The sequence below is a fragment of the Pinus tabuliformis genome, chromosome 1_2, assembly GCF_031772625.1.
Source record: "Pinus tabuliformis cultivar Carrire ecotype Pingquan chromosome 1_2, CPIR1, whole genome shotgun sequence".
In the NCBI taxonomy this organism is placed as follows: Eukaryota; Viridiplantae; Streptophyta; class Pinopsida; order Pinales; family Pinaceae; genus Pinus; species Pinus tabuliformis.
Window position 1 is genome coordinate 766,601,406 of NC_142298.1, and position 11,965 is coordinate 766,613,370.

The window sequence follows — 11,965 nt, forward strand, 5'->3', positions numbered from 1 at the left end:
TGTGCTTTTCAAGTTCAAATAGAAATGCAATTCTTGACATCATTGAACAAAACAAGCAACATTTCAGGAAAACGAACTAGTGAGAACGTTTAAACATTGGAGTTAACAACTGAAGGGGAACCCCTCCAGCCATTAACATTTCTGAAATGCAGGATAACTTGCAGCAATTTCGGCATATGATGCATTGAAATTAGTAGTTTAGTTTGCAGATGCTTGGCATGGAATATACAGGTAATACATAGGAACAATTCTTTTGGCATCTAATTAATCAAGTATTGATGAAACACAATAACTGTCATCACTGTAAACGTCCCTCGAGCAACAAAAAGGAAATATGGCAATACTTATTATAAATCACAATCCATAAAGAAAATATCAAGTCCCTTAAATAAATATATTGCTGGTTTCTGTAACTTGAGGGCCGGGGAGAGAGATTGGAAAACTGCTTTTAGTAACTTGCAATTACTTTTGTCTAAATTGTGACAAGTATAAAAAATTAAGTAGGACCTGCATGCCAAGCCTCATCCACAAACCTGCACCTAAAAGCATCTTCATTCACCCATTTAAGGTTGAAGGAAGCAATATGCTCATGTAACACAGTACCTATTTTATTCCATCCAACATATATCTCTGATTAAAACTCAGAGTAGTTCAAACAGGTGCAGAATTGAAAGGACATTATGTGTACACAGCGCATCCTGTAAGGCCACATGAAGAACATTGTAGGAATGATGAATATCCCAGACCTTTGATTCAGTGAATTTGGCTGTAATGAATCTGTAATTAAGGGCATAATCATATATCAAATTAGTTGTGGGAGAACACAGTAAAACACATTCTTTAATTTGAATGTATCACACCAACTGCATCTTATGGTACATCTTGCATTTCTAAACCTGCCAAAAAACAAAGGGTAACTCGGTGAAAACCAATACAAACTGTCATACTAGTCATTATGGAATCTAGAATTTCCTCGTAAGTATCTCTAAGCAATAAAGAAGTTCCATACAGAACAATATGTTGGAGGATTACAAAGAAATAGCTCATTCACTTGCATAATCAATTACGTGTATCATCCAAGCAACAAAATGGTGACATAAATTGAGTTGGGGAGCAACAAATATATTTGGATACATCCAAATGGTACTCGTCAAATGAAGAGGATAAACAATGCAAATGGACATATCGGAGTACATTCATTCTTCCTTTGACACTAGAACACTAATAAACAAAAGTATCCTGATCAATAATACATTTTGAATATTACGAAGCATAATATATTTATATGCTTTATTGTTCCATTTCCATTTGAAGAACTTACACACTGGACAGTGAATGCCCCTACACTGGCCAAAACCCGTATGTCTATATATAGTATATGTTAGTGTGAGTGGATCGAATTCTACCATAAGATAGTTTTCTTAAGCAGCCCACAATGAGTGGATTGAATTCTACCATAAGATAGTTTTCTTAAGCAGCCCACAAGATTCCTATAGTGGTAATGAAGAGAGGTGATGGTGTGTCCACTATGGAAAGCTGAAGTTTGGAGAAATTGCTCAAAGACTTTTGGGATTCAGGTTATAATGCAGATGGATGTATTGACAAAGAATCTCTATTGAGAAACACCGAGATGAAATCAAACCCTTTGACTATGACTTTTGATTTTATAGAACTCATATCATAAATAGAATATGATCTATGACATACAACGTACAGGCAACAATATCCACAAAAATATGAACGTTTGTAGCACGCCCTTACCAATAGCCTTAAAGGTTACTGCCAGGGGTGTAACGAGACCATATCCTAAGCCTGCCAGAAAGTTTCCACGGATAACCACAACTGGACACAAAATTATTGGCACTGGCAGGCCTATGAATAAAACAACCTTCAGAATTGATTCAAAACGTCTCAGTCTAGCCCTTCGAGAATACCAAGTAAAACCAACAAACAACTCCACATCTTGACAGCCATGCCATTCAGAAAATCCATTCTTTCAGTCCAGAGAAATATACAGGGAAAGGAAGATAATAGCATCTCATGTAGGGAAGATAAAGATGCAATAACAGAACTCTGATATATAAGCACATTCTTCAATTCCATTGTTTTGTAGGTAAAATACTATCTTCACATTAAAGCATTCCAGAAGGTTACTCTACAGAACATCACTACTTTTTACTGAAGCATACTTTTTAAGGACAGATAACAAACAGACGCTAATATTTGATCGCATAGCAATTCAAAGAACCTCAAAAACAGAGATTGAAACACTTATTTATTCCTTCACAACCAGGTACATTTCATAAACAAATTATATAATCTGTGGATTTTGTTTCCTCTATAGATTCATTCTCACCTAAATGAAGAGGTCATATCTAAAAGAGATTTTATAATCAAGAGAGAGATTATGTGTTCTTCATCATTAGAGGTGGAGTTGGTGCTTCTACATCTACAGATTTTGTTGTCTCAGGATCCTCTTTTACCTCAAGCATGTGGCGTCCACGTTGATGGTGGTATTGGTGTTGTAATAACTTGTCTTCAAATTTTTTGAAAGAACAATTATTTGTTTGACAACTTCAACCTTTCCTATTTCCATTTCCATATTATGCCAAAAATGTGTACATCTCTAACCGTCCAATCTAACTACATCTACAATAGACATTTCACATTGTAATGAAAACAACAGCACCTAGCCTCTATTCAAATGTATGGGTATATGAAAGTGTAAAGCTCAAACATTTCCATGCATGCAATGGTCTCACAACACTCAAATAATTAACATTTGTAGCATAGTTGGCACTCTGGTTCCCACTAATATCTTGGTACTTCCTTCTTATTAATGGTGTAGTATGCCTCTCTAACCAATGCGTTTTTTTCATATTGCACTACGATAAGTGGAAGTCGTAGCCTTGTATTCATAATGGAACTACAGAACACACCTTTAGTTAATTAACGAATCGTTGACTTAGTCGGGGGCTGACAATAAAGCACGGGCCTACATATAAATTATAATTGATCCTGTGTCGTGTTTTATCAATTTGCATAGAAGACGATTTTTCTCTGTAGAGATGTCGAGTCGACCGAGGCTTATCTGAAGTTACATAGTCAGAGTATATTTACTCATGTGTTGCATAGAAGTCGGTTTTTCTCTGTGCAGATGTCAAGTCGGACAAGGCTTATCTGAAGTAACATAGTCGGAATATATTTACTCTTGTGTTGCATAAAAGTCAGGTTTTGTCAATTTTGCATAGAAGTCCAGTTTTCTGCGAACCTATTGAGTCAGCTAGGGTTTATATCTGTTGCATTGATTGTACGTGAATTGGAGTCTGTTGGATTTTGTCCATTGTATTGATATGACGGTTGGGTTATTTTACATTAATATTAGTACTATGGATTAAAGATTATATTATTTGAATTAGATTGAATTGCTTGTATAAATTTTAAAAGGAATATTTTTTAAAACCCTAATTACTATAATAAACAAATAAGGCAAAAATCTCCTTATATTATTACAGTCTTCCATATTTCCTATCTCAAGAAGGTTGTCGGGCAGCAGGTCACTATTTCTATCGAACCACACCCCCCTTGGATGAAGAGGGACAACTATAGGTAATCCCAAAAGCAATCATGGCAATACAAGAAAAGAAACTAAGAGGCATAGTAATTTCAGAATATCTTACTAGATGGAAGAATTTGCAAGAAGAAGATGCCACATGGGAGGGAGAACGGATTTTGATGAACTAATGGAGAACAAAATAGTCTATCTGACCCCCTTGGCTACAGTCTCAATAAAGGGGTAAAACCCCAAGCTTTCCTATGTCAGGGCAACATTGGGCAAAAGTTGAGTCGACTGGGGCTAAAAAACCCAAAATTGGAGGTTGCACCCACAACCCCTCTCATTTTGGAGCCCATGAAAAATCTATAAATGGAAAAGAGTTGAAATCAAATCAATCATCATCAACTGGGAATCAAATCATCTGTTTTCTTGAGTTGTAGCTCTGAGGTTTTTAAGACCCCTCCTCTTTTCTTCTAATTTCAGTGGTGAAATATTCCACCCTAATTAGTTTTAATTCCTCTTTCTACTTTGTTCTAGCAATAAAGTTTTCTCTATACAAGGAACAGCGATGTCATTTTATAGAAAGACTCTGTAGAAAGGCAATTGAGTCACCCTGAGGCTGGACGATTTGTCTCTAAGGCTAAATCTTGGACAGATCGAAATTTGCTGAGGCTCAACTCCATGCAATATCATTCCATGGCAGAAGGAATACATTTGAAGCAGATTGAATATTCCTGAGGTTGGACAGAATCCTTCAACAGACTCAGAGGCCGAAATTATGGAACAGATTCAATTCTGTGACCATTCAAAGCGAGGTTGAAAGGTCTTCCGCGCTAGTCCAAACCCTCACTGAGGTCAAACAGTTCTGTGTGGAAGAGGCCTGAAGTTCCTGAGGCATTGCAGAAACCTTGAGGCAGATTCTGGGAAGTGTTTCAAGCAAATTAAGGTCAGTTCGGAGTTCAGTCACCTCTCAGACATCTCACTATCTCTTTGAAGCAACTCGAAATCCACCCCTGAGATTCCATTGCGTCTCAGACAGTTCCTGTAGTAAGATGAGGTTTTCATACTGAAGTCAGAACCGCCCACACAAGTAGAAGTAACTCGGTTCACTTGAGTTCATCAGTAGTCTAGTTCTGAATTAGATTAGCACCGTTTGGAACCATTCGGTACTTGGTTGATTTATGCTGGATTCTAAATTAGATTAGCAATGTTTGGAACTATTCTGGAATCAGTTGATTTATGCTGAAGTCTGAATTAGATTAGCACTGTTCGGAACTGTTCTGGAATTGGTTAGTTTATACTGGACAGTTGGAACTGGACTACATTAATACTTTGAATTGTGTAATGATTGAACTATATGTTTGTTTGGCTGTGTTGATAAAACTTAAAAGAATTTTTATCAATTTCTGAAGGTTATATTTACACTGGAACAGCCTGTGTCATTTTCTAAACAGAAAAGAATTTTGCAAGTGCTGAAGAAACACTAGGCAATAAGTGCCCTAGTATATTACAGAGCAGTACACAATCTGCCACATATTGTTGTTTGGGCCAGAGCTTGATGTCTCGCGTCTTAAGTTCATCAAAATGCTTTATGATGAAGGAAAGATACAAGAAGCATCAACTACATAGAGATTATGTGATGATAATGACCTTGATACAACTTCAATGTCGACAGGTAAAACAGATGGAATACTCTGAAGAAGGCTTTGGTCAATCATATGTTAAATCACAGTATACGAACTCTATCAAGCTTTATAAGAAAGGCAGAATGCAAGATGCTTTGATTTTTTCTGATGACATGGTTAAAAAGAGGCCAGTGGCAAATTTTAATTTACTGACACAAATGATAAGCTACAGTCAGCAAACAAGGTATGAAAGAAATGCTAGTACTGCCCAGCGATAACACTTCAGTGAGGTACACAGCAAATAGTGGATAATGTCCGATTGGACATACTCTCGTTAATTTTGAGGAACCCACACTTAAATTTTACAAGGTCGTCATTTTGAGGAATACAAGTTTAAATTTTATCAGGTTGTCATTTTGAGGAATACAAGCATAAGTTTTACCAGGTTGAGATCTTCTGCGCTTGACTGAGATAATGAATAGATGGAAGAGTGCAAAGCACTTCCACAAATTCTTTGTGTGATGCCAGTCTTGTTTAATGGTCATCACCTTTTTCTCACTTGTATGTGGCATGGTTACTGAAGGGAAAAAGTAAATAAATAAAGATTTATAATTCATTCATAACTTTAAAAAGGGATGAATTTCAGGCCCTTACCTGGTAGGCTGGTAGCTGAAGCAGACAAATACAAAAATCCCTCGAATCACTTCAACTCAAAAGTGGGCACCGGAGCACTGGGCTGATCAAAACTCTCCAAAACCTCAGCCTTACCACTACCACTACTATGCTGCGATTCTTCCTTCTTGCCCTCGAAAAGCCCTTTATATCCTCCAAACCAGGAGCTACTCTGCCCGGGGGCTTGTGCTGACTCGACCCCAGGACCCGCAATATTAGCAGGAATGGGTCCATAGCCTTGAAATCCTGGAATAGGACCTTGCATATTAGGCACATCTTCAACCATGGGCGGAAACTGTTGCTGCGCACTCAAAACCCTATTCAGCATAATCCCCGCACCCTCTATCAAAGCAAGCAAAACGCCACCAAATATAGCGGACCTGGTAGCGGCCCGGGGTCCCTGACGCATTTGGAGAAACCCTCCGGTCGCGGCTCCGGCAATTATAGAATTCCAGGGGTCCTCTTTTTGCCTGACGTACACCATCGAGCAATCAAAAGCCGAGAAAAGACCACCCCAAACTGCGAAGCTTCCGCCAATGCGAGGTGCGTTCAGCCTCACGGCCTGCGTGCCGCCAAGAATCCGTTCACCCTTGGGAGAATTGTAAATTCCCTTCATCAAATGGAAGACTGATCCTCCCACCGCCCCCATGCCGAAGGCGCCACCAACATCGTCCAGAATTCGGTCGGGGCATGGCTCTCGAGATGTCTCCGGCGTGCCCATGCGTCTCAAACTTAAAACGACTTTACCTGCTTATAAAAAAACAGAGGAAGCCCAAACCCTTCTGTATATATTTCCCACTTATTCCGCTATTTAGGATCTCCTTACCTTCTCCATATCGAAGGAGGAGCTCCTGATGGCATATTATATCTGTAATAACACCAACAAATACGCATAAACGGAAAGCCTCTCAAATGACTTGCGAAAAGGTTAGTTTCTTTGACCTTTCTTTCTCGTGAACAGATACAGACCTTTCCTTATAGGACTATACTTGCCCTTTCTTCCGTGACGGCTAGGGTTTCCTTCCTTTATAGCTCACCGGCACAGTCGCAATCTGTTATCAGTCAGTCACTAACCCTCACATCATACCTGCGTTGAGCTTCAGAGGCAGGATTGAATTATTACACACAATTCTAAGGAACTTTGGCGACCGCAATTCTAATTGCTTTTACGGACAGTGCTAAAAAAAATTAACAATTCCACGTGGTGTTAAATATTAAAATTATTATTATTATTATTTTTACAATATTAAATTTTTTTTATTTATTTTATTTATTTATTTTTAGGCAGATAGGCCTTTCTTTGAATGAGTTTAGTAGTCTACCTTTTGATTCTCTGATTGACATCTAGCGTCAAACTGGTATCTGTTTTAATTGACATGTGGCATATGTTTATATGTTCTGATTGACATCTGTTCAGGTTAACTATCTCGGACTATTCCTCCCTCACCAAAACTTCTTTCCGATTTCTGCTCCTCCTGTTTTCCGCTTTCTGCTCTTCCACGACCTGCTGCCATAATGCTTCCTGTTCCACGACTTGCTGCCATAATGCTTCCGGTTTCTGCTGTGCACGACCTGCCTTGCTGCCATAACAATGAATTTTGCTCTCCGTTATTCAGTGCTAATTCACTATCCTGCTATACCTGTTCTATTCTGCTATACCCTGTTCAGGTGCTCAAAGTTTTGTCGTTGTTCTGTTCAAAGTTCAGTGGTTAGTGCTCTCAAGACTGCGTTTTCTTTTGGGTTTAATTTATTCTGTGTGTTTTAAGGTTTTTTTGGATGGCTTGTTCTCTTTTAGCTCTGGGTGAGATGTTGGCTGGTCATTTTGAAACATAAAATAGGACGGAGGATGTTGTGAGTGGGTGGGTAATGGTGGAGGTGGACGGTTGTATTTGTTATTTAAAACTTTAAAAGAGGATGTAAGTTATTAGTTGATGATTGTATTTGTATTTTTGATGTTAATTTTATTCTATTTTGTTGATGTTGATATTCTCAGTTGTTTGGTCCGGGAGTGCAGGCAGAATCACAGCTCCAGATGCTGCTCACCATAACTGTTGTAGCCAGTTTGGATTTCCATAATTAGAGGTGAGTTTTATGTTTGATTTTTGTTTGGGGCTTCTTTCAGATTTAAGTTCTATTTGTGTTTGGGCTATTTTTTTAATGATAATATTCTCAGTTGTTTAGTCCTGGAATGCACGCAGAATCACAGCTCCATGGGCTTCTCAGGATAACTGTAGCCGATTTGGATTTTTGTAATTATTATTACAGGTGAGTTTTATTTTTTATTTTTGTTTGGGGCTTCTTTCAGGTTTAGCTTTCGATTTCTGTTTGGGATTTTTTCAGATTCTCATATTTGTTTGATGGGTATGTTTAAGATATTTGTGCATGTTACAATTTCTTAAGGGTTTATGGTTTTTTGTTCCTCGAAATATATTATAATTCAGTGCAAAGATTTGGAGAATTTTCGTTAACAAATTCATATTAGGTTTTTTCTGATTAGCAAAACCAATAAACCCATACTCATATAATGCTTATGATATTCCTCAACTATTCAATCACAGATATTCCGCTCCAGAAACTGATTATCCTGGCTCTAATCTCATTAATCTCTTGCTCTGTGTACAACAAAACGAAACCAAACCTGGAAAACGCAAAACCCTCCTCAGCTCAACTGATATTCCAAGTGTTTTGATGCTTTGGCTCAAAAAACAAACTCTCGTACTCAAACTTTCAAAAGAATTATCCCCTGCCTTTCACCTTTGGCCATCAGCGATCACCCATTGACCATCAGCCTCCAATCTATTTGGTGAAATAGCCTATTGTTCCAGTTAACCAAACCCATTGGCCATCGACCTCCTATCTGTTCCTGGAAGTAGCCTACCCATTCCTCCGATATGTTCCTGCCTACCCATATAGTCTCTGAACTCCATTCATACCAAAGGGTGGGTTCTATACATAGTTTTTAAACCTATGAACTTTTGTTTTCTATATGTCATGCATTCCTTCCCACTCCATATTCTTTTGAATTTCAAACACTACACTCTATGCAACAAAACTTGGGAAAATATTGTCGGCAATTTCCCTTCGAATGTTCTCAATACACAAAATACATTCTTTTTCATTAAGCTGAGGATTTTAGTACGTTGCCATTAGCACATTGATCACACCCTTCCATGGTTTTTTGGATGGATGGTGGTATTAATTGCTAGATTCAATAGCGGCTGGTAACCTTGCAGGACTGTGGGAATGGGTTTTGTGCCCTTCTAACTTCTCTAGACATTACACTTCAATGGAAAGGGTCAAGCCTAACATGTTATTACTGCTTGAGCAGGCCTAATGGTTAAGAACACCCGTTTCCTCCTAAGAGGTAACTAGCTCAAATCCGTAGGGGGTAGAGGGGGGCTCAAATCCGTAGGGGTAGAGTATCTACATCTCTATAGACCCATTTCATACATACATTATTTCATTCCTGTTGCATGAGAGCCAAGCATGACATAGCTTGTTTCCTTTTTAGTGAGACTTAACCTGCTATAATCTGGCCACTTGTTCAGGGTAAGATAAGCAACAGAGTAGACATTAGTTAAGCATTTCTTTTCCCTGTGTTGGGTCCCTATAATACTAGTAATTACCCCATTACTATTGTAGTTGCATCCCTTATTAATATTGTTGTGCCCCTATTATCCCCATATTGTTATCACTGTGCCCCATAAAATCCCTCTATTGTTATTTTTGTGGCTTTATATTATTATTGTTAGGTCGGTTGGGTTATATTGTGACTCCTTAGACTCCTATATATAGAAAGGAGGTTTTGTCATTTGAATCATCCAAGAGTTGTTCATTTATGTAATGTAAAGGAAGTTGCCCCCTCGAAGAGGCTAAATTCTAAGGCGTTGATCTATCTTTTCTATCTTTTCTTGAGCTGGTTTCATAACACCCTGTATCTCAAACATGCTATACCTATATACACTGTCAAAGAATAACCTACCTAACTTTTGTGGTTAGCAAGTCATTCATGTTGCATAAGAGCCAAGCATGGCATAGATGAAATGATGTAGTTTACTGGTTATCTCTAACACCAAACAGAAAGGAAAAAATATAATGACTATCCTATTTATGGTGTGCAATCACAAAAATGCTTTATGTGAAAGTAAACCTGCTATAATCTGGCCACTTCCTCGGGATAACAGTACACATTAGTCACGCATTTCTTTTCCATATATCTCAAACATGCTATACCTATATACCTGTCAAAGAATAAGCTACCTAACTTTTGTGGTTATCAAGTCATTTCTTTGCCTCAGAGCCAAGCATGGCATAGATGGAATGATGTCGAACACCAAATAGAAAGGAAAAAATATAATTACTGTCATTCATTCCTGTTGCATGAGAGCCAAGCATGACATAGCTTGTTTCCTTTTTAGTGAGAGTTAACCTGCTATAATCTAGCCACTTCTTCAGGATAAGATAAGCAACAGAGTAGACATTAGTCACGCATTTCTTTTCCCTGTATCTCAAACATGTGATACCTATATACACTGTCAAAGAATAACCTACCTAACTTTTGTGGTTAGCAAGTCATTCATGTTGCATAAGAGACAAGCATGGCATAGATGAAATGACGTAGTTTACTGGTTATCTCTAACACCAAACAGAAAGGAAAAAATATAATTACTATCCTATTTATGGTGTGCAATCACAAAAATGCTTTATGTAAAAGTAAACCTGCTATAATCTGGCCACTTCTTCAGGATAACATATGCAACAGAGTACACATTAGTCACGCATTTCTTTTCCATATATCTCAAACATGTTATACCTATATACCTGTCAAAGAATAAGCTACCTAACTTTTGTGGTTAGCAGGTCATTCCTTTGCCTCAGAGCCAAGCATGGCATAGATGGAATGATGTAGTTTAGTGGTTATCTATCTTGAACACCAAATAGAAAGGAAAAAATATAATTACTGTCAAGTATGAGATGGATTCAAATAACAGAAGATAATGCATGGAACAAGCTGAACATATTTGCAACGTTATAGGATACAATTCAATACCATCTCACTTAGCGTCTTTGGCTCCGGATCCAAAATTCTTGAAATCAGTATTTTTGCACTCGAAGAAAACCATGGAGGGCAGGTTCAGTAACATCATTTCCCTCTATCAATAACAATTGCCATATATAATTCTTTGGTTTCTATTTTAGTGACGTTATTTATTTATAGACTTTTAAGTTTTTACCTAAATGCCATGGGTTTGTTTATTGATTTCTTGTTTCCAACTTTTCTTTTAGAAAACTTGTGAAGTAGCAATTGTAATTTGATAACATTTCATTAATTTATTTCTCGATTTTTATAGGCTAATAGTGCTATTTATTTATTTTTTCTTCGCACGTGTTAGCATATAGAAAAGATAGAGAACTGAGTGCAAAGGGAGCACTACTGCAATGGAGTCAAGTAGCATGCAAAATTCTTTGCATACCGATCTCAGTGAATTCTCAAATACTATTTCATCTTATTTTTATTGTCAAAAGAGCATGATACAACTTCATCATATTGAGATGTCCAAATCTATCATAGACATTATTGATTGCATTCGAACGGATTATGAAATGGTTTATGAGTTAGATAATGAGCCAAAAAGAATAGTAGATACATTTCCAAATTCAATACAAATACAAGTCCAATGTGCATGATATAGAAGATAAGGAACTCATCATATTAATCTTAGACATACCTAACAACATTGACATGAAAACACAGGATAGTCTGCGAAATGCACTTCAGTCAAGAACTAAGAAGGTCTCTTTATTGTTCAACTCTATGTTTGTATCTAGTGATCTGTCATTTTACTTGAATGTGAAAAGAAGTTTTGTAAGATGTGGAGATCCTTTAGCAAAAGAAACAAGTAGCATGCAAAATTCTTTGCATACCAATCTCAGTGAATTCTCAAATACTATTTCATCCGATTTTTATTGTCAAAAGAGCATGATACAACTTCATCATATTGAGATGTCCAAATCTGTCATAGACATTATTGATTGCATTCGAACAAATTATTAAATGGTTTATGAGTTAGATAATGAGCTAAAAAGAATAGTAGATACATTTCCAAACCTG

General features: G+C 37.3%; 1 pseudogene across 4 annotated transcripts; it reads right to left on the reverse strand.

The window, feature by feature from the left end:
• Positions 1–364: 364 nt before the first annotated feature.
• Positions 365–6,979, reverse strand: LOC149208088 (mitochondrial import inner membrane translocase subunit TIM17-2 pseudogene; annotated as a pseudogene). Of its 4 annotated transcripts, none has more exons than XR_016252724.1 (3): positions 6,823–6,979; positions 5,836–6,721; positions 365–896 (listed from the first exon to the last, which is right to left on the reverse strand). The product of XR_016252724.1 is annotated as a mitochondrial import inner membrane translocase subunit TIM17-2 pseudogene, transcript variant X2 (transcript). The 4 variants fall into 4 exon arrangements; XR_016252725.1 differs by lacking the exon at positions 6,823–6,979 and adding an exon at positions 6,796–6,814; XR_016252726.1 differs by lacking the exon at positions 6,823–6,979 and having other exon boundaries at positions 365–777; positions 5,836–6,787.
• Positions 6,980–11,965: the final 4,986 nt, after the last annotated feature.